Source organism: Monodelphis domestica, chromosome 6, assembly GCF_027887165.1.
Source record: "Monodelphis domestica isolate mMonDom1 chromosome 6, mMonDom1.pri, whole genome shotgun sequence".
Classification (NCBI taxonomy): domain Eukaryota; kingdom Metazoa; phylum Chordata; class Mammalia; order Didelphimorphia; family Didelphidae; genus Monodelphis; species Monodelphis domestica.
The window spans coordinates 177,761,065-177,781,629 of record NC_077232.1 but is presented as its reverse complement, the minus strand read 5'-3'; the positions used below and the strand labels follow the sequence as shown (position 1 = coordinate 177,781,629).

At 35.4% G+C, this 20,565-nt stretch overlaps 1 long non-coding RNA gene across 2 annotated transcripts in view; it reads left to right on the top strand.

The window, feature by feature from the left end:
* LOC103103362 (uncharacterized) overlaps positions 1–19,039 on the top strand; it is a 54,734-nt gene extending 35,695 nt beyond the window's left edge. For both annotated transcript variants that reach the window (XR_008912903.1, XR_468810.3), the window contains one exon: positions 16,379–19,039. This is a non-coding gene — a long non-coding RNA (uncharacterized LOC103103362). The remainder of the gene's footprint in view (positions 1–16,378) is intronic.
* The last annotated feature ends 1,526 nt before the right edge of the window (positions 19,040–20,565 follow it).

Genomic DNA, 20,565 nt, shown 5'->3' with positions numbered 1-20,565 from the left:
GAGAAAGTGACGTGAAATATATGGGTGGTTTTACATCATTTTCCTGCATCTCACATGTACCAATGATATCTTAGGCTTGACTTAGGACAGTCCAGGGGTCTGTCAATTGTTTCTGATTTGTCATTTGCTAGCACATGTCTGTCATAGGTCATCCTCCTAAATACTTATTTCTTAAGTATGGGGATAGACATTTCTCGATTTTGTTAGAAAAGTAGTGTGATTTTTGAATCTCCATCTTTCTTGGTCTAGCACCCAAAATTTGTGCACACCCATGCTACACGGGCATGTGCTAGGCAATGACAAATCAGAAATAACTAACTGCCCACCTGGGCTGTCCTAAGCCAAGCTTGAGCCACGATTGGTACTTGTGAGGCACAGGAAGTGAGCTAGAGAACAGCCTCTGGAGTTCGCTCACTTCCTGTGGACAGGGCTAGGCGTGAGTTGGTGCTAGGAACTGAGCAGAGAGGAGGCCCGCAGATAGCTTTCCTTCAGATCAGTCATGTAAGTCAAGGACTGATTCTCCTTCTACCTTGACCTTTGGGCCTAAACTCCCTCTGGCTCTGCCAATAGGTTGAGTTAACCTTTTTCCTTTTCCCCCTCTTTCCTTCTCTCCCTCTCCTTTTTCCTTACTCCCGTTGTGATTAAACCACCATAAATTCCATTCTGATTTGAGTGTTTCTTTTAGGAATTTCATAAGTAAATTCCTTGGCGAACATAAATTAATATTATAACAATATTTAAAGGTGATTTTCACTATAACACTAGGGAGGAGTAATCTAAAGTTCACAATCCCCCCTGATAATGATTGGGAGACTAGTCTCCCCAGTAGATCACTAAACATCATCATCCTGCACCTTCAAATTTTCTAACTGCAGGTGCAGTTAGAAACACATAATTTCACCTTCTAAGAAGAAATTACAATCGTTAGATAGAAGAGAGAAATAGAAGACAGACAGTAAACCCAATGTTTGCTAGGAACATTGACAAAAACTCTTTTGGCATAGGAGTATACATTCAACCCTATACCAAACATGGGGCAAAACAATTTTTCGGGCTAATATAACTTAGAAGATCAGCAGGAGAGGTTTTTCTCACCCTGGTGGAAGTATAGAACAGAGCAGGCAAAGAAGTACAGACTTTGAGGCAGCTGAGACAGCAGATTCTAGAACTCTCAGGCACAGATGGTAAGGAGGTCAGACAATTGGTCAGAAGTAGATTACAGAGATCCTTTTGCTGATTTTGACTACAGTACTCTGTTACATTGTTCTTATCCAGATCCATGTTACAGCCCGGGTCATACTCCTAGGATGAGGTAGAACACTAGCAAACCAACACTTTTGAATGCAAGAGAGCACAGGCCCCTCATCACAAATTTAGGGCAGAAAAGAATGATTGTGATTAAGCTCAGAATGAGAGAATATTAAATATGCCTTAGATCATACTACCTTAGAAGAACTAAAAACTTGTTAATCTCCAGAACTAAATCTGAAGTCAAAAGCACAAAGAACCTAAATCTTCGGACAGTATTTCCTTTGCCACAGGAATGGAGTCCACTTTGTGAATTTCAAAACTACTTCACCCTGTTCAGACCATTCTTTGGAGGATGGGATTTAGCTATTTCCTGATCAATGACAATGGAGATACTTGAAGTAACAGAGTCAGGTCTTGGAAACTGCAATCTCCACCCTACTCAGGTAGAGATTAGGAAGAGCTGTAGAAAAAAGCTCAAGATTTAATTATTTGAGAATATGGCCCTCAAAAGACATGTGCAAAAAAGGACAGACCTCTGGACACTCCTAGGTCAAGCTAGAGGCACCATTGGCACTTGTGAGGCACAGGAAGTGAGGTAGGGAACAGCCTCTGGAATTCACTCACTTCCTGTGGACAGGGCAAGAGGCAGTTTGTGCTAGGAGCTTGAGCAGGGAGGAAGCCTGCAGACAGCTTCTTTCAGATCGGTCACGTGAGTCAAGGACTGATTCCCTTCCTTACCTTGGCCTTCCAGGCCTAAAACTCCCTCTGACTCTATCAGAAGATTGAGTTAACCTCTTTCCCTTTCCTCCTCTCTCCTTCTCTCCCTCTCCCTTTTCTTACTCCTATTGTGATTAAACAACCATAAACTCCATTCTGACTTGAGTGTTTCATTTAGGGAATTACATAGTTGAATTCCCTGGCGACCATAAATTAATATTTTAACAATCTTTAAAGGTGATTTTCACCATAACAACTTAAAATATTTTTAATTAAAAGAAAAAGAAAATATATACAATTAGCAAACCACAAAAAAGGAACTCTACATAAAACATTATTTAAATGTTAAAATGTTAATTTGGTGACAGGCAAGACCAAAACACAAACTCAGGAGACAATAAAGTCAATATCACTACATCCAATGCCTCCAAGAAAAAATATGAATTGGTCTCAAGTCCAACAAGAATTACCAAAGGAGCTCAAAAAAGACTTTAAGAATCAAATATGAGAGATAAAAGAAACATTGAGGGAAAAAATGAGAATGGTGTAGGGAAATCACAAAAAAAATATTTGACAGCTTGGTAAAAGAGGCTCAGAAAAAATACTTAAGAAAATAATGTCTTAAAAAGCAGAATTGGTCAATTGGTAAGAGGCAAAACATTTTTATTAAAGAGAAGAACTTTTTAAAAAGCAGAATTGACTAAATGGGGAAACGATGAACAAAAATTCACTGAGGATAAGAACTTCTTAAACAATAGAATTGGCCAAATGGAAAGAAGTACAAAAACTCACTGCTGGAAATAATTTCTTTAAAATTAGACTTGGGTAAGTGAAAATTAATGATTCCATGAGTCATTGTTGGAGGAACTATGAACTGATCCAACCATTTTGGAGATTAATCTGCAATTACTCAAAGAAGATACTCAAATATGCTCAAAGAAACCTAATAATTTGGGTGAAAAGGTTTATTCAAACATTTTGACCCAAAATATTAGATCTGTTTCCTAAGGTGATCAAGAGGAAAAGAAAAGAAACTATATGTTCTAAAATATTTTAGCAGTTCTTTTTGTTGTAGCAAAGAACTGGAAACTGAAGGGATGTTCATCAATTGGGAATGACTGAACAAGTTGTGGTATATGATTGTAATGGAATGCTATTGTGCCACAAGAAATGATAAACAGGATGATAAAAAAATCCAGACAATTTTATATGAAGTGATGCAAAGTGGAGAGAGCAGAATCAGGAAAATACTATACACACTAACAACAATAATATGATTATTAATTGTAAATAACCTCACTCTATTCAACAAGCAAGGATGAAAAGCAACTCCAAGGGACCATGATGAGAAAGGATATCCATTACCACAGAAGGAACAGAAAGTCTGAAGGCAGATTGAAACCTAACATTCTTCACTTTATTTCCTCCATGAATTTTTCTCTAATGTAGGCAATGCATGGCTTGTTTCACAACATGATGAATGGGAAAATATTTTATGATATTATATATGTACTACCCATATCATATCACCTGCTTTCTTGGGGAGCAGGGAAGCAGGTGAAGTGGGAAGGAGAAAGAGAACATGAATTGCAAAATGTCAGAAAAGGATTATTAAAAATTGTGATATACTTAATTGACATTTAATTTGGGAAAATTAAGAAAGCTATGAAATAAAGTTAAAAAAATTTTAAATAGAAGAAAATGTGAAATATCTCATTGGAAAAATAACTTACCTGGAAAATGGACCCACTATAGATAATTTAAGAATTATTGGACTACTTAAAAGTCATGTTAAAAAAACAGAGCTTAGACATCATCTTTCAATAATTTATTAAGGAAAAATTCCCTGACATTCTAGAACCAGAAGGTAAACTAGAAATGGAAAGAATATACCAATCACTTCCTGAAACAGATTCCTAAAATGCAAACTCCCAGGAAAATCATAGCCAAATTCCAAAAATCCAATGTCAAGGAGAAAATATTACAAACAATTCAAATATCTTGAAGCCTCACTCAGGATAACCCAAAACTTAACAGCTTTTTCATTAAAGGATCAGAGGGCCTGGCATATGAAATTCCAAATGCCTAAGGCTCTAGGACCACAATCTAGGACACCATCTATCCAGCATAATCCTTCAGGGGGCAATCAGTGAAATAGAAGAACTTTCAAACATTCGAGATGAAAAGAACCAGAAAAATTGACTCTCAAATACAAGACTCAAGCATTAAAAATAAACAGGAAAGAGAAATCCTAAGAGTTTCAATAAGGTTAAACTTTATCATTATTAGGGAATTAGGAGTATACATAGACACAGGACAAGGTAGTAACCTGAATAAGACAAGATGATACTTAAAAAAATAAAATTGACTAGTGATAAAGAGGAATGCATTGGGACAAGGGGGAATGGAGAGATAGACTAGGATAAGTTATTTCACATAAAGGAGACACAAAACAGCTTTTACAATCAAGGGGAAGATGGGGGAGGTAGGGAGGGTAAGGCTTATAACTTAAAATGGAATTGGCTCACAGAGGGAAGAACATACACACTGAATTGGGTATAGAAATCTATCTTATCCTTCAGGAAATTGGTAAGCAAAGGGAATAAGAAAGAAAAGTAGGATTGACAGAAGGGAGGGCAAATTGGGGCCTGCAGTGGTTAGAAGCAAAACAGTTTTGAGGATGGACAGGATTAAATGAGAGAGAGTCGGATAAACAAGGGAAAAATCGGATTGAGGGTAATGCATAATAATCATAATAGTGAAAAATTCATAAATCTTTCCCAAAACGGCCTCATTTCTCAAATACATAGAGAAATCAATAAAGTATATAAGAATACAAGTCATTCCCAAACTGACAAATGGTCAAAGGTTACTAACATTCAATTCTTGGACAGAGTAATTAAATCTGTCCATATTCACATAAAAATGCACAAAAACACTGTTAATTAGAGAAAAGTACATTAAAATAACTCTGAGGTACCACCCCACACCTATTAGACTAGCTATTATTACAGAAAGAGAGAAGTCACAAAAGTTGAAAGAGTTGTGGGGAAAAACTGAAATACTAATGCACTTCTGGGGGAGTTGTGATCTGATTCAACTATGGATCTCTGTCCAAAGGGTTATAAAATTGTACATACACTTTGACCCAGCAATACCATTCCTAGGTCTCTATGCCAAAGAGATTTTTAAAAGGGGAAAGGGCATATATGTACAAAAATATACATTACAGCTCTTTTTATGGTGGCAAAGAACTAGAAATTTAGGAAATACCCCTCAATTGTGGAATGGCTAAGTTTTGTTATATGAGTAGAATGAAATTCGATTGTACCATAAACGATGAGCAGAAGAATCCCAGAAAATCCTGAAAAGACTTACAGGAACTGATACCAGTTGAAATAAGCAGAACTAAGAGAACATAGTACACAGTAAAAGAAATCACTGTGTGATGAATATGTTCTCAGATTAGATGTTATTTATTAATTAAATTTATTAATTTAAATTAATTATTATTTAATATTTATCATTAATTAATTAATAATTTATAAAATTTGTTTTTATAAATTTATATAATACATAAAATATAAAACAATATAAAACAATTTATTAAAATATTTAAAAATAAAAAATTAATTAATTAATTAATTAAATAAAATTAATTAAAATTAGTTGTTCTCAGAAATATGATTAAAGGCCATTCCAAAGGACTCATTGCAAAAAATAACATCTGCTTCCAGAGAAAGAATTAATGGAATCTGAAAAGCATGCTATGTATCACTTTATTTCATTTTTTATTCATTTTCTTCCACAAAAGGATTAATATGGGCAAAATATTTTATATGGTTTCACAGATAAAATCTATATCAGATTACTTACTGTTTCAGGGAAGGGGAGGGGAGAGGAGGGAGAGAATTAGAGACTCAAAATTTTTCTTAAACCCAAATGTTAAAATTGTTACTACAGGTAATTGGGGGGGGGGGGGGCGGAAGGGATAAAGTTTTATCAAAACTGAAAATAAAATATTTTTGTAGACAATATAAAATACTTATAAGTCTACCTGCTGAAAAAAACCCAAGGATTATATGAACACAATTATGAAGTATTTTTCACACAAATAAAGATGGATCTAAACAATTGAAGAACTATTAATTGCTTGTGGGCAGACTGAGATGATATAATAAAAATGACAATTATACCTAAGTTAATATGTTTATTCAGAGCCATAACAAAGAAACTACTAAATAAATATTTTATAGAATTAGAAAAATAATGACAAAATTTATCTGGAAGAACAAGAGGTCAAGAATTAAAGGGAATCAATGAAATAAATGTGAAGGAAGACAGCCTAACAACATCAGATTGCACACTGTAGTATGGAGTAGTAATCATGAAAACTATCTGATAGTTGCTAAGAATTAGAGTATATACATAATGCATAATACTAAATGACCATGATAATCTAGTATTTCATGAAACCAAAGATCCAAGATTTTGGTATAAGGACTCACTATTTGGCAAAAATCATTGGGGATGTTGGAAAACAGTTTTGAAGAAACTAAGTATAGACCAATAACTCACACTCTATACCAAGAAAAGGTCAAAATGAATAAATGATAAAAATAGACATAAAAGATAATGCAAAAGTAAATCATGGAAGCAAGGAATTATGACCAAATAATAAATAAACTGGGGGGCAACTGGGTAGCTCAGTGGATTGAGAGTCAGGCCTAGAGATGGGAGGTCCTGGGTTCAAATTTGACCTCAGACACTTCCCAGCTGTGTGACCTTGGGCAAGTCACTTGACCCCTATTGCCTAGCCCTTACCACTCTTCTGCCTTGGAGCCAATACATAGTATTGACTGCAAGAAGGAAGGTAAGGGTTTAAAAAATAAATAAATAAATAAATAAATAAAATAAAATAAATAAATAAACTGGATCTTGGGAAGTAAAATGGATAGTTTTGATTACATAGAACTAAAAAACTTTTTGTACTTACAAAACTAATGCAGCCAAAATTAAAAAGAAAACAGGAAAATAGGGAAAATATTTATAGCAAAATTCTTGGATAAATACCTCATTTCCAAAATATATAGGAATATATAGGAAACAGAGCCAAATGGTTATAACAATAACCATTTCTCAGTTGAAAAGTGATCAAAGGATATAAAGAGACAATTTTTAGAAGAAAAAATCAAGGCTAGCAATAGTCACATAAAAATTGCTGATTAGAGGAATGCAAATTAAAATGACTCTGAGTTACCATCTCAAAACCTATTATGACAGAAAAGGAAAATAATAAATGCTGAAGGGGCTGTGGGAAAATTGGAACACGAATACACTGTTGGTGGAGTTGTAAACTTATCCAAACATTCCGTAGAACAATTTGAAACTATTGTCACAGGGCTATAAAACTATGCATACCCTTTGTGTCAAAAATTCCACTACTTGGTTTGTATCTCAAAGAGATAAAAGAAAATAGAAAAGGGCTTTTTTGTACAAAAATATTTAAAGTAGCTCTTCTTTGTGGTGGCAAAGAATTGGAATTTGAGGGGATGCCCATCAATTGGAGAAAGACTAAACAAGTTATGGCATATTATTATCTATCATAATCATTTTACATATTACTATAATAATATAATGTTATAAAATGGTAAGTAAGAAGGTTTCAGGAAAAAACTTGGAAGATATATATCAACTGACACACAGTAAAGTGGGCAGAACCAGAAGAACATTGTACACACCAACAGCAACATTGTAAGGATGATCAAATATGAAAGACTTAGCTGCTCTGATCAAGACAATAATCCATTACAATTCCAAAGGACCCACAAAGAAAAATGCTCTCCCCTTCCAGAGAGAAAAATGATGAACTGTGAATGCAGATGGACCCATACTTATAAACTTTATTTTTCTTGGAAATATTTTTGCCTGTGTTTTCTATTGCAACATGGTAAATATGGATTTTTTCATGAGTTTACATATGGGGGAAATGGATATAGATAACAGAAACATGCTGAAACTGCAGTGTTAAATTTGAATTATAGAGAAGAAATGATATGCAGAACAATAATAAACTAATAATGGAAGTTCATAGTCTCATATACAATGCACCTTTCTTTTGTACTGAATATAATGAAAATGTATACATTTGTTGAGTATGTTCATAATAAACATGAATTAAATTGAAAAATTAAAATACTGAGAACAAATCTTTTTAAAATAAAGGTTAGTCTTAGCAATATATATATATATATACATATATATATATATATATGTATGCATTTTTTCCTCTTGGAGATCGGGGCAAAGGAAGAGAAGATGAGGTGTGAGTTGGAGGTATTCTAAGTTGTGAAACATGTGAGAAGAAGGGATTCATGTTGAATGGCCTTGTAAGGGTTAAAATGAATGGTTTGACAAATATTTATGAGTTAAAAAGTATTTGGTGTGGTTGTCATTTATAAAATATTAACTCTTAAGTCAGAGTCTGTTAGCAGCTCTTAAGAATTAGTTTAATAGCGATACAGTAAAAGAGAGAGATGTAGAAAGAAAGTAGAAAATATTGTCTAGCTAGATACCCTATAACTGCGGTCTGAAGAAGTTCAGTTCACCACCTGGCAATGACTCCCTCAAGTTCAGATCTCCACACAGAGTCATGGGGTTGTGATAGTCTCTTTAGCCAGAAGTCCCAGTGGTGTCTTCTGCAAGGATTCCACCAACACAAGCATCTTCCTTCAGCTCCAGTCACTCACCCAGTAAGCCTCTCCAGAGCAGAAAGCTCCAGCCCAGAATGGGTTCAAAAGGAAAGTTCTCTCCAGAAAAGTATCTGTCCAAAAGTCCTTCGGCCATGTTCGGTCTCTCCTTTTATACTCCTTTAACCACATCATTTCCTGTCTCTCCCACTCTTCACATGAACCAGTCACAGCAGTGCTTGTGACCTTTGGGATTGAGAGCTTTTCTGTTAGTGATTTCCTCAGTGTTAAGTAGAGGTACTTTAAGTTCCTGATTGATTAACTCAAAATAGACAAAGAGATTTGAATTCTCTCTTCATAACCTGGAACTTCTCTTTACAGTCAGAAGGAACATTCTCTTTTAAAGAGATCAGAAGAAATAGTATGGAAAGCTTGAAGAAACTTTGAAATGTTGTGGGAAATATAACAGAGAATTAATCCTGAAACACTAATAGGGTTGTCATACAAGAGTAATAGCCCCATTGATATTAGACATGTAGATCACAAAAAGTTGTATGTAAACTAAATTTTATAATTTTAATTTGATTTAAAGTATATTAGAAAAATTATTATTTAATTGAGGGCAGTGAATATAATTTATGTATATATGTATATATATAATTACTAAAAACATACACATATCTATATATGTAAATTTAGTACAGTTTTAGACTTTAGTGTTTAAATATATTTATATAGGGGTAGCTAGGTGTCTCAGTGGATAGAGCCAGCTCTGGAGACCAGAGGTCCTGGGTTCAAATCTGACTTCAGACACTTCCTAGCTATGTGACCTTGGGCAAGTCACTTAACCCCCACTGCATAGACCTTACCTGTCTTCTGCCTTGGAACTGATACTTATTATTGATTTTAAGGCAGAAGGCAAGAGTTTATTTGTTTAAATAAATAAATACATTTATATACATATAGAATATGAACATATATATAAACATATATTTAATAGTCTACTTGTAGACATGTGTTATTAAAAGATAAACATCCTAGTCATAGAGTTGTCAATACAAAAGGAATCTCTAGTCAAACTTATTTTGCAGCTGTGGGATGGAAAATTATTTATCCAAGGTTATGCAGAAAGTTGTAGGAAATTAGTGACAGGGTTAGGGCTAAAATCTAGGTCTTCTGATTCTTTATATGATGTTCCATGCACTAAATTATATGTTTTTTCTTTTGTAATATGTGTAGATGGCCCATAATTTGTTTTGTTTTTAATAAATTAATATTGATGTAACCCAGGCTTCCTTACTAAACCAGACACAGACAGACAGACAAACACAATTTGGATACGACAGACATGGAAAATAATCTCCAATGCTATAGATTTTGCAGAATTTCTCCTTACATGATGTGAATGCTTCTCAATCATTTTTGTACTGCCATGTATCTTACTCCCAGTAGGAAAGCTCATTCACTCTGAGTATTTTCAGGTATATTCTAAATTTTACAATTTCTCTTATTTATCTTTGTTATTTGCTTGGGAAAGTGAGTTTACTGACTATTCATTATTTGTGAAGTTTTTTTGTGTAATCAGAATTTTGGTAGAAAGAGTTAAGCTTATTGGAGTATGGATTCTTAATCCCTTCCCATTCCTCTCCCACTCTTTGTACCATTCTAATTTCTCATTTCCTCTTATCTTCATGGGTGGTAGAGACCTCAGATTGTATCTACCAATGTGTCCTACAAAGTAGTATTTAAACAGCCAATGTTGATTCTCATATCTTACGTGGGCATTTTCCATGGACAGTAAGCAGTAGTTCCTAAAATGGGGAGCATTTATACCCTTTTGTGTAGTTAAAATTATTTGACCATCACAATTTTAAAAACTTAGAATATGCTGCTGGCTAAGTTTATGCAAAGAAATGTCAATTAGCAAGCATGACTTAGAAACAAAATAGTCAAATGGAATAAATTTTGTGCTGGGAGTCAAGAGGCTTTGTTTCTTTTCTTGGCTCTACTACTGACTGCATTGAACAAGTCATTTAATCTTTCTATGTCTCAATTTCCTTGCTGAACAAAGATAAACATACTCACTTTTCCTAATTCATTAATACTAGCTTATGTGGTCATATGGATAAAATGAAACTTATTACAAATCTGGACACATTTTGAAAACTTCAAGGTGCTTTGAAAATAGAGATTACTATCAGTATTTTGGCTGTTGTTCTTATTATCATTGTCTGGTGACTTCTTAAGGTCCATACCAGGGGTAGTTGCAAGCTCTGGCAGTTCAGTTTGTTATCCAAGGACCAGTCTAGCTAAGTTTAGAGAGATTCATCAGTTGGTTTGTCATAAGGTGACAAATTTTTGCTCTAGCATTTCTCAAGGATTGTCTACAAATATTTGAATGAGCTATGAACTTTGCTATGGGAGGGAGTGCCCAAACTAATGAAATCATAGAACCTTGAAGTATTAAAGAAAGTAAGTTTGAGAGCCTATATTGAAAAATATCTACTGGAATCATGGGAACCTTGAAGGAGATTCTGAAGGGTGATTAGAAGCATGAAAAGAAAAACAATAGTTGATATCATTATTAAAGCCAAGACTGTAAAGGGCAACCAGGGTTAACTGTATCAAATGTTGAAATGATGACAGATCAAAGAAAATGAAGATAGAAAACTCTGAATGACTATGAAAAAATCAGTAGTTACTCCACTTCAATGAAATGATGAGAATGGCAGAAAGACTGAAGAACAATCAAGAGAAGGTTGAAGTGATGACCACATATAGGACATTTGAGAAATGTGGATGTGAATAAGAGGGATGATCTTGATAACTAGAAGCGTGGGTGGAACAAAGGCTTTGTATATGTGGGGAAGATATACCCAGATTTGAAGATTGCCAGGAAAGAGCTTGGATGGTGAGAAATTAATGGAAGAGAAATGTGAGGGGCAATAGTTAGAATAGCTCCAGAAATAGCTTTTTGAGGATCAGGAATTTAATACATATATGAGGGGAGCCTGAAGGGACAAAGTGAGTAATAAAGAGACAGAAGACAGAGTCCAGCACCATCCTTTTTATACCCTACTATCCGAACTAAGTGAGACCAAAAAACAGAGAATCAGCAGTCAGATTCCTCAAGGGAAGAGACTAATATTCATCTTTTAACAGTGGTCCAACTAGCCTAGAACTGGAATTTCTCATTGGTCTCATGTGATGTTTCCAGCAGCCTGATATATGTTACTGACCTTGTTGCTATTCCCATTCCTTACTTTCCCCCATACTGTATCACATTCTTGTGATCTTGGATGACTGTAGAACCTTTGGACCATTCCTTGGCTAATCCATACATTTGCATCTGCCCTAAAATCCCCAGATTCAATTAAATTCAATATATTTATCAAACTGTGCTAATTTAAGGCATCCATTATCACAGGACAAAAAAGAAGACACAAAAATTAATCATTTCTCTCAAGATATTTATGTTCTACTTGCTGGAATGGTATGGGTAATATAAATCCGGCAGAAAATCCTTGTGGTGACAACCAAGACAACACCTGGATGGTTCCAGGTAACAGAGTATAGAAAGAACACTGTATGTGGAATCCAAGTACCTGGGTTTGAATCATAATTCTGCTTCTTACTGCCTGTGTTTTCTTAGATAGGTCAGATAAGTATCTATGGAACAGAAGCTATGGGATATCTATTTCCTGCACTCTAAAAAGGAATAAGGAGGATTGGAAGATCCCTACTAGCTCTAAGTATCCTGCTCCTTTGAAGTGATTTCTTATACATATTGCTGAAGTGATTCTGGGATATTCAACAAAGTCCAGGATTATGGGTTGGAAATCCCATCAATCAATCAAAGGAGGAAAGTTAAACTTTGTGGGAAAAGTCAGAGGATCTAGATGCAACTCTCACCTTTGACACTACCTGTGTGACCTTAAGCAAGTTATTCAACCTTCTTGGGACTCAATTTCCTCATCTGTACAATGAAAGGGTTGAACTATGTACTTTCTTTGTTCCCTTCCAACTCTAGATCTGTGATTGCATAAATGAAATCAATCAAAAGGAATTTATTAAATGTCTATTATATGCTAAGCATTGCCCTAGGTTTGAGGGCTATGAAGACAAAAATGAAATAGTTTTTGCCTCCAGAATAATTCTCTTAAAATGTAGGAGGGTTACCTGTTGCCTTCTACCCAATCAACCTGCTGCATCTGCAGTTACTAAATGATTTTGCAATTTCCATTTTCCATTTTTCGGTTCATCCTTAACATTCTGTTAGCACATTATCACTTCTTTTGTTGGCTCATTCCTCTTAAAATACAGGAGGACTCAGTGAAACAGGAGGTATAATATGTGCCTCTCAAAGCAGTCTTAGTTCTGGGATTTCACTTTTCTCTTTGATAGTTTTGGCACAGAAACCAAGAAATTATTTTTTAAAGAAAAGCACTTTTCCCTTCCTCTCTCCCTCCCATTAGACTACCCCTAAGATAACCCAAGTAATTCTTTTAATATGAACTTAATTAGGCCCTGGAATATATTTCATGCTTTTGATTTTCTGGAAGTAGGATAGAGTACTCAGGCATGGGGATTGTCCCTACAAGTCAGCAGTAACACTTTTTAACACATGCATTATTCCTATGAACACAGACTGACTGCTGAAAAGATGACAAAACACAGACAGCAAAGAGCTAGGGATTTGTTTCCAGTAGTGTGTATTAGGTTCCATGGTAGAAAGAGAAACTTGGATATAGCTTTCCCACCTCCAACACTTGATAGGAGTATAACACTAGGCAAGTCACTTAAACTCTCTGTGCCTTGGTTTCATTATCTATAAAAGTGAATTATTAAACTCAGTGAGTGACCTCTTAACATATGACTGAATGATCTTTTTCTTCCTCACTTTCTTGGTAGAACAGTAACATTCACAATTTCAATTCAGTAGGAAGAATTTGAAAGTTTCTGTCTTAATACACTCTCTACCAAATTAGTCACTAAGGAATTTTAGGGTTGTCCAAGGCCCCTCCAAACTCATGCAGAGATCCATTCCATAATCTCGCTGGCAGACAGCCACCCAGCCTCATTGAGTTGCTTCTAGCCAAATCAAATCAAAGCAAAATGCACTTGATAACTACCTATATGTAAAACATTGTGATAAATGCTGGGAGATAAAAAGAAAGGCAAAAAATAGTCCTTATTTTCATCGAGTTCACAGTCTAATGGATGAGACAGAATGGAAATAACTATGTACAAACAAGATACATGAGACCACCTGTTTCATTATTCAGAAGCTCATTATTAGAGATTTCTCCTTCATATTGAGCCAAAATTTGCTCCTTTTAATTTCTGCCCTTTGAGGTGGTTCTACTTTAACCCATCTAACAGCTAAGAATGTCTGGTCCTTCTTCCAGAGTACAGAATCCTTAGTTTCCCAACTCCACAAAGTTTTCTTTTCTGTGGGATTAAACAATCCCTATTCTTCCAATAAACTCTATGAGATATGATTTCTAAAAAGTTGCACAACATAGTGGAAAGAGTACCAAACTTAAATTCAGGCCCTACCTTTAAGACTTTCCAGCAACTATGCCCCTTCGAAAGGCTCTAATACTATGCATACCCTTTGATCCAGCAATATCATGAGTATGTATCCCAAAGAGATTAAAAAAGGGGAGGGACGTTGAAGAAAGACCTATTTGTACAAAAAAAAAAAACTTGCAGTTCTTTTTGTGGCATCAAAGAATTGGAGATTGAGGGGTTGTACATCAATTGAGGAATGGCTAAACAAATTGTGGCATGTGATTATAATGAAATACTACACTGCTATGAGAAATAACAAGCAGAGTGACGTTAGAAAAGCCTGGAAAGACTTACATGAACTGATGTAAACTGAAGTGAGCAGAACTAGAAGAGCATTGTACATAGTAAGAGGAATATTTTTTGATGAACAGCTGTGAAGGACCTAGTCATTCTCAGCAATATAGTGATTCAAAATGATTACAGAGTTTCATGATGAAAAATGCCATCTGCCTTCAGAGAAAAAACGGATGGAGTGTGAAAGCAGACCAAAATATACTATAATTCACCTTCTTTCTTTTGTCCAAGATATCTTCTACAAAATGACTAATATGGAAAAATATTTTTGCATGATGGCACATGCAAAGTCTCTATCAGATTGCTTACAATTCCACAAAGGGAAGAAGGGATGGAAGTGGAGGAGAGAGGGTGGGAAGTGGAAGGGAGAAAATTTGGAACTCTAAAAAAACTTTAAATTAATGTTAAAAATGTTTTTACATATAATTAGGGGGGAAATATATATATTTACATAAGTATTAAATTTCTATCTATGCATCCATGGAGTTAGTTAACTTTTGGGAGGGGGTCTTGGGAAACTCCTTAAAATCTGTCAATTAAATTTAATTTTATTTTATTTTGAAAATTTTATTAATTTAGAATATTTTTCCAAGGTTACATGATTTATGTTCTTTCCCTCCCTTTCACTCCCCCTGTCCTCCTGTAGCTAACATGCAATTCCACTGGATCAAACAAATTTTAGAAGGGACATAAATTATATTTATGGAGAAAATTTTGCATCCTGAAGAAATTACTGATCTTTAATAAAATAAACTACATTGGTGAATAGGTAATGGGTTCTTCCTCCTTGAAGGTCTTCAAGTGAAGGTAGAATGACTGTTTAGAAGTTCTATAGAGGGGATTCCCTTTTGAGATCCTATGACCTATCAATTTTCAAATGTGGAACTTCTTCAAATGTGAAACCCCCCATTCATTTCAGATGTGGTCTTCATAAGACAGACATATAGGAGCTATTACCTGTACATTATATTAGAATCATGGACTTTTTGAGTTAGAAAGGGCTATAGTAATTATCAAGTCCACTTCTTTCAATTTCCCAAGGAAAATAAGACTTTAAGTGATAGGACAACATACCCCAAATTACACAGCTTCGCAGTGATAGAGCTGTAACTAGAACTTAAGTGTTCAAAGTCCCATTCCACTCTACTTTTCACGTGTTCATTTTTTCAAAAATACAACATAAGTTTGAATTATCTTTTTTTTTGCTTGTTTAAAAAAAAAGGTTCACCTTGTAAGATGGTGCATATTAGATCTATAGTCAATGAAACTCTTCTGGTACATAAATTATGATTCAATAAATTGAATAGAGCATCTCCTACATTTAAGGAATTGAGTTGGGCATGAGGATACAAACAGAAAAAGTAATCCTTGTTTTCCTTAAAAAATGTGCATAAAGAATTTATTATCCATAAGGGACTAAGAGATGCACTGAGGATACAAATACAAAAGCAACACCATTTCTATCCTCAAGGGGCTCACTATCTACTGGGAATATACACTATGTACACACTTAAGAAAATATAAAGTGGTGCAAAGAAATCATGAAAGGGAGAGAAAAGGAAAAGCCACATGTAGGAGGTGCCAGGACTTCTGCTTTGATGGATCATGGATCAAGCTATGTATCTTCCTCCATTATGTATTCATGCAGTTGAATAGAATTGCCTGAATTAAGAGTATTCACTGGATAGATGGATGAGCATCAGTTTAATATGAACCCAGTAATAAGGTCAATGTCACTCAATTGTTTCTCATTTCTCTTGCTTAGAACCCTTGAAATGTAAAGTTGGTCTGGTCTTCTATGTTGACTTTTTTCTTCCTTCCTAACCATCCTGAATCTTTTTTTTCCCCTTTAGCAGATGCTTTTCCTGGCAAGTACTACAGTGTGGGAAGTATGATGCCACCTGAGAAGCAACACAAACCTAGATACAAATCATTCTACTCAAGTCTTGGAGCTGTCCTCAAAGAAAAACAAACTTGGCACTAGACATAAACTAAATGAGTGCCAAGAGCTGCCAGCACATTAAGACCAAAGCCCAACAGAAACAGAGCCCCTCGGCAACTTCTAGAGGGAATATCAGCTAAGGAGGAAAGAGAATTGGAGTTGTGTTCCTTACAGAAACACCATTATGCTCAGTCATAGGGGTTTTACATCTAGAACAGACTTAATTCACTCCCATGAAAATAATCTTGAAGGTGTACAAATAAGGCCAATTATGATTTACTCAGATTCCCTATGTTTCCCACATGGAAAGGAAGGCTTAAGTTTCCATTCAGAAAGAGGCAAAAGGAAGAATTTAACCCATGTTACATTGCATTTGCATGAAGCATACCTATTGACTGAAAGTGAATCCAGTGGTCTGTGGGCAATTGAGCTAATCCAGCTTGGGAGCTGTGTTTTCAAAATCAATACCACATTTTCCTTCTATATACTCATGAATATGGCACTTTATAATTCAAACCAAGGTTGGTCCACTACACTTCTACCTCCTATTTGGGTAGAGAACATTGGCAGGTCCCATGATCAGAGGAAGCAAAACAATGAACAAGATACCAGTTTCCCAATATAGTCAACCTTACAAATGGGAAATGATGATTTCCCTTCACTCATATTACACAAAAAAAATGGCAAAATGCATTCCCCCTAAGCATCAAAATAAAGGATATTAAAGAAGCAATTGTATAGTTTTATCAAATTATAGACTTAGAGCTAGAAGGTACCAAAAAAGTAGAATGCAGCCCTTAAACTTTATAGATGAAAAAAATCAAGCTCTGGATGGGTTAAGTAGTAAGCCTTCTGTTACAAAAGTAGTAAGTAATGGGGTCAGGACTCAGGTCCTTTGACTCCTAATCCAGAATGTACCATTCAGCTTCTTAAGAAATTCTAGATCTGGAAACAACCTCCTGAGTAACCAAGTCCAATGTAATCAAGAATCTCCTTTAAATAGCAGAATCAGCTTAGCATTCTCATTAGCATTCTCATTAATGCAAAGGTGCTTAGCCTTTTCTGTCATGGATACCTTTGGCAGTCTGATCCCCAATCAGAATCATGTTTTTAATTTCATAAAATAAAATATGTAGAACTATAAAAGAAACCAATTTTATTTAGTCATCAAAGTATTAATAAGTTGATGGATCTCAATTAAGAATTAAGGTTAAGAATTCTTCTGTAATGCCTCTAGTCAGCACAAGTAATTAATGTCTGAAGGCAGTCCAGTCTTCTCTTAAAACTGTGAATTTTAGATTTACTCCACCCTAATTAGTCTTTAGAATTTTAGCAATCAAGGAATGTATACACCCCCACTTAAGTATTAACTGTGGGGGAATATGGCCTAATGCAGGCATGTGCTAGCAAGTGACAAATCAGAAACAATTGACTGACCCCCTGGGCTTTCCTAAGCCAAGCTTAAGCCACCATTGGTACATGTGAGACACAGGAAGTGATGCAAAGAACTGCCTTTATATTTCACTTCACTTCCTGTGATCATGGGCTTGGTGGCATCGGGAGCTTTGGTGGACTTGGCCCTGGAACTCGAACCTGGAGGAGCTCCTCAGACTGCTTCCTTTTAGATGGTCATGTGGTGAGTGATAAGATTGACTCTCCTTTCCCTTGGCTTTCTGGAGAGGCCCCTTGGCTGAAGCCTCTGAACTCCTGCCTGGCTCAGCCCAGACTGGAGCAGTTTTAATTCCCTTTCCCTCTCTCTCTCTTTCTTAATTTCTTCCTTCTGTTGTAATTAAACCACCATAACATCCCAAACTGAGTTGAGTATTTCATTGGGATTGAATTTAAATCCCTGGCAACCACTAATATAATATATTCAGTCAACAATCCTAAAATTTACCCATAACAGAACCTCTGTTAGGAAATGCTTCAACACCCCAAATTTCTGTCTTCCTGGATATTGGCAACTCTGGGGGTATAATTTCATACAACCAAATTTTGCCTTTTTCTTTTGAATCTGTGTGCTTGTGTGAAGATCAACTGGAAATGGTGAAAATAATATTGCTGAAATCCAAAGTGGTCCTTCAGGAACTTGTCTTGATCTGTTTAGTAAAGTGAACTGAGCTATCATGCCTCCTTAGATGTAGGAAAGTAAGAGGTGTCAGGCTTATGAAAGATGAAGGGTCTGAAGCTATCCTAGGTATTTCTGTTAATGGGTTTTCTTACCTGTGCCGTTTATATTGGACCCTTTAGAAGTAACATCAGTCAGTGCCACTCCCACTCACCCTCCCTCCCTGAAATGCAATAAAGATTTCATAAATTTCAGGGAAGAGTGGAAAATTTATATAAGCAAGTGTTTATAGGAATGTCAAAAAGGAATTTCTAAAGCAGAGGTTCTTTAACATTTTTGTGTCATAGGCCCTTTTGGCAGTATGGTAAAACCTATGAACTCACTCAGAATAATGTTTTAAAATCCATAGTACAAAACACATAGGATTATGAAGGAAACCCTTTCTATTAAAATATTGTTATCTCTATTTGTACAACCCAGTAGAATTGCTTGTCGGCTCTGGGAGCGGGGAAGGGAAAGGGGAGGGAAAATGGAACATGTAACAATGGAAAAATATTTTTAAATAAATAAATAAAATTTAAAACTATGTTGTTATCTCTATTTTTATGCATATATATTTGTAAAAGTTCATCAATTCCAGGCTGAGAAACTCTGCTCTAATACAAAGTATAAGTACAGAGAAGTCATTTAAACTTATTTCAGGGGGCCAATGTAACCACAGCTTTGGGCTCCTTAATAAGCCATCCTGTGACAATAAAGCTGGTAGGCTAAAATTAGACTCCCTTTGAGATGTTATTTAGCTTGATTTTTTGCTGAGATCTTTCCTTGATCATACTGGTCAGGGAACTAATGTAGTTATTCAGTTATTTCAAAAATGTCTGACTCTTCGTGAATTTATTTGGAGTTTTCTTGGCTTAGATAATGGAATCATCTGCCATTTTCTTCTCCGGCTCATTTTATAGCTGAGGAAACTGAGGCAAATAGGATTAAGTGACTTGCCAGGTGTCACATAGCTATGACAAATACATATAGGGAACTGGGACTAATAATACCATTTAGGAAGCTGTCATCATCCTAGAAAATACTCTGGATCTAGAGTCAGAAGACTGGAATTTGAATCCTCTGCTGTGGGCCCTCATATGTGACCTTCAGCAAATTGTTTACCTCTCCAGACCTCAGTTTTGTCATCTATAAAATGAAAGGATTAGAGTCAGTGACCTCTCGGGTCCCTGCCAGCTCTAAATGTATGATGTCAAAATGCAAAATACTTGAAAAACACAAAATATTCCTGGGGAAATTCATGTGGTGTCCAGAAAGGGAATTCTACTGACAGGTTCATTAATTTGTTTTGTTTTAAATATTTTATGACTATTTAAATATAAGTTGTTTCCTTCATAATCCTATTCTGAACCATCTCTGCACCCATACAAATAGTGGCACCCATTCTCTATCTGAAGTGAGCTTCAATCATGTGGCCACTTGGGACTGACTCTGGAAAAGTCATCTTTTTGAGGGAACCAATCATAGAACAATGGAGAGGCCAAAGGTCTACTTTGGTTCCACTGAAGTAACTTTGAGATTTTTCTGTGCTAAGCTCATCAGCCCTTAATGATAATATTTACTATTATTATGTTTGCATGACCAAAATAGAATAATAGTTATCGTTAAAACTATGATGCTCAACATCACGAAAGAACTTAAAGCATACACTTTTCTCATAAAAACCATATGAGGTAGGGGAACCTAGCCTGTTCCAAGGAAATTTTTTTCTGCTTTCAGACAATTCTAATTATGGGCTAGTTTTTGCCTATTTATCAGAAAAGTTTGCTATAATTTCCACCCTTTTTTTCAAGTTCTGCCCTCTGGATCCCAGCAGAATTAGTCTCTTTTCCATGTAAGAGCCTATTGGAAGATAGCAATAATATCCCTCTCTAGCTTCTCAAAAATCTTTTCTTCCCCAGGCTAAACATTCCCAATTCCTTCAGCCAATCAACACACAACTCAATCTCCAGTCCTTTCACCATTCTAAT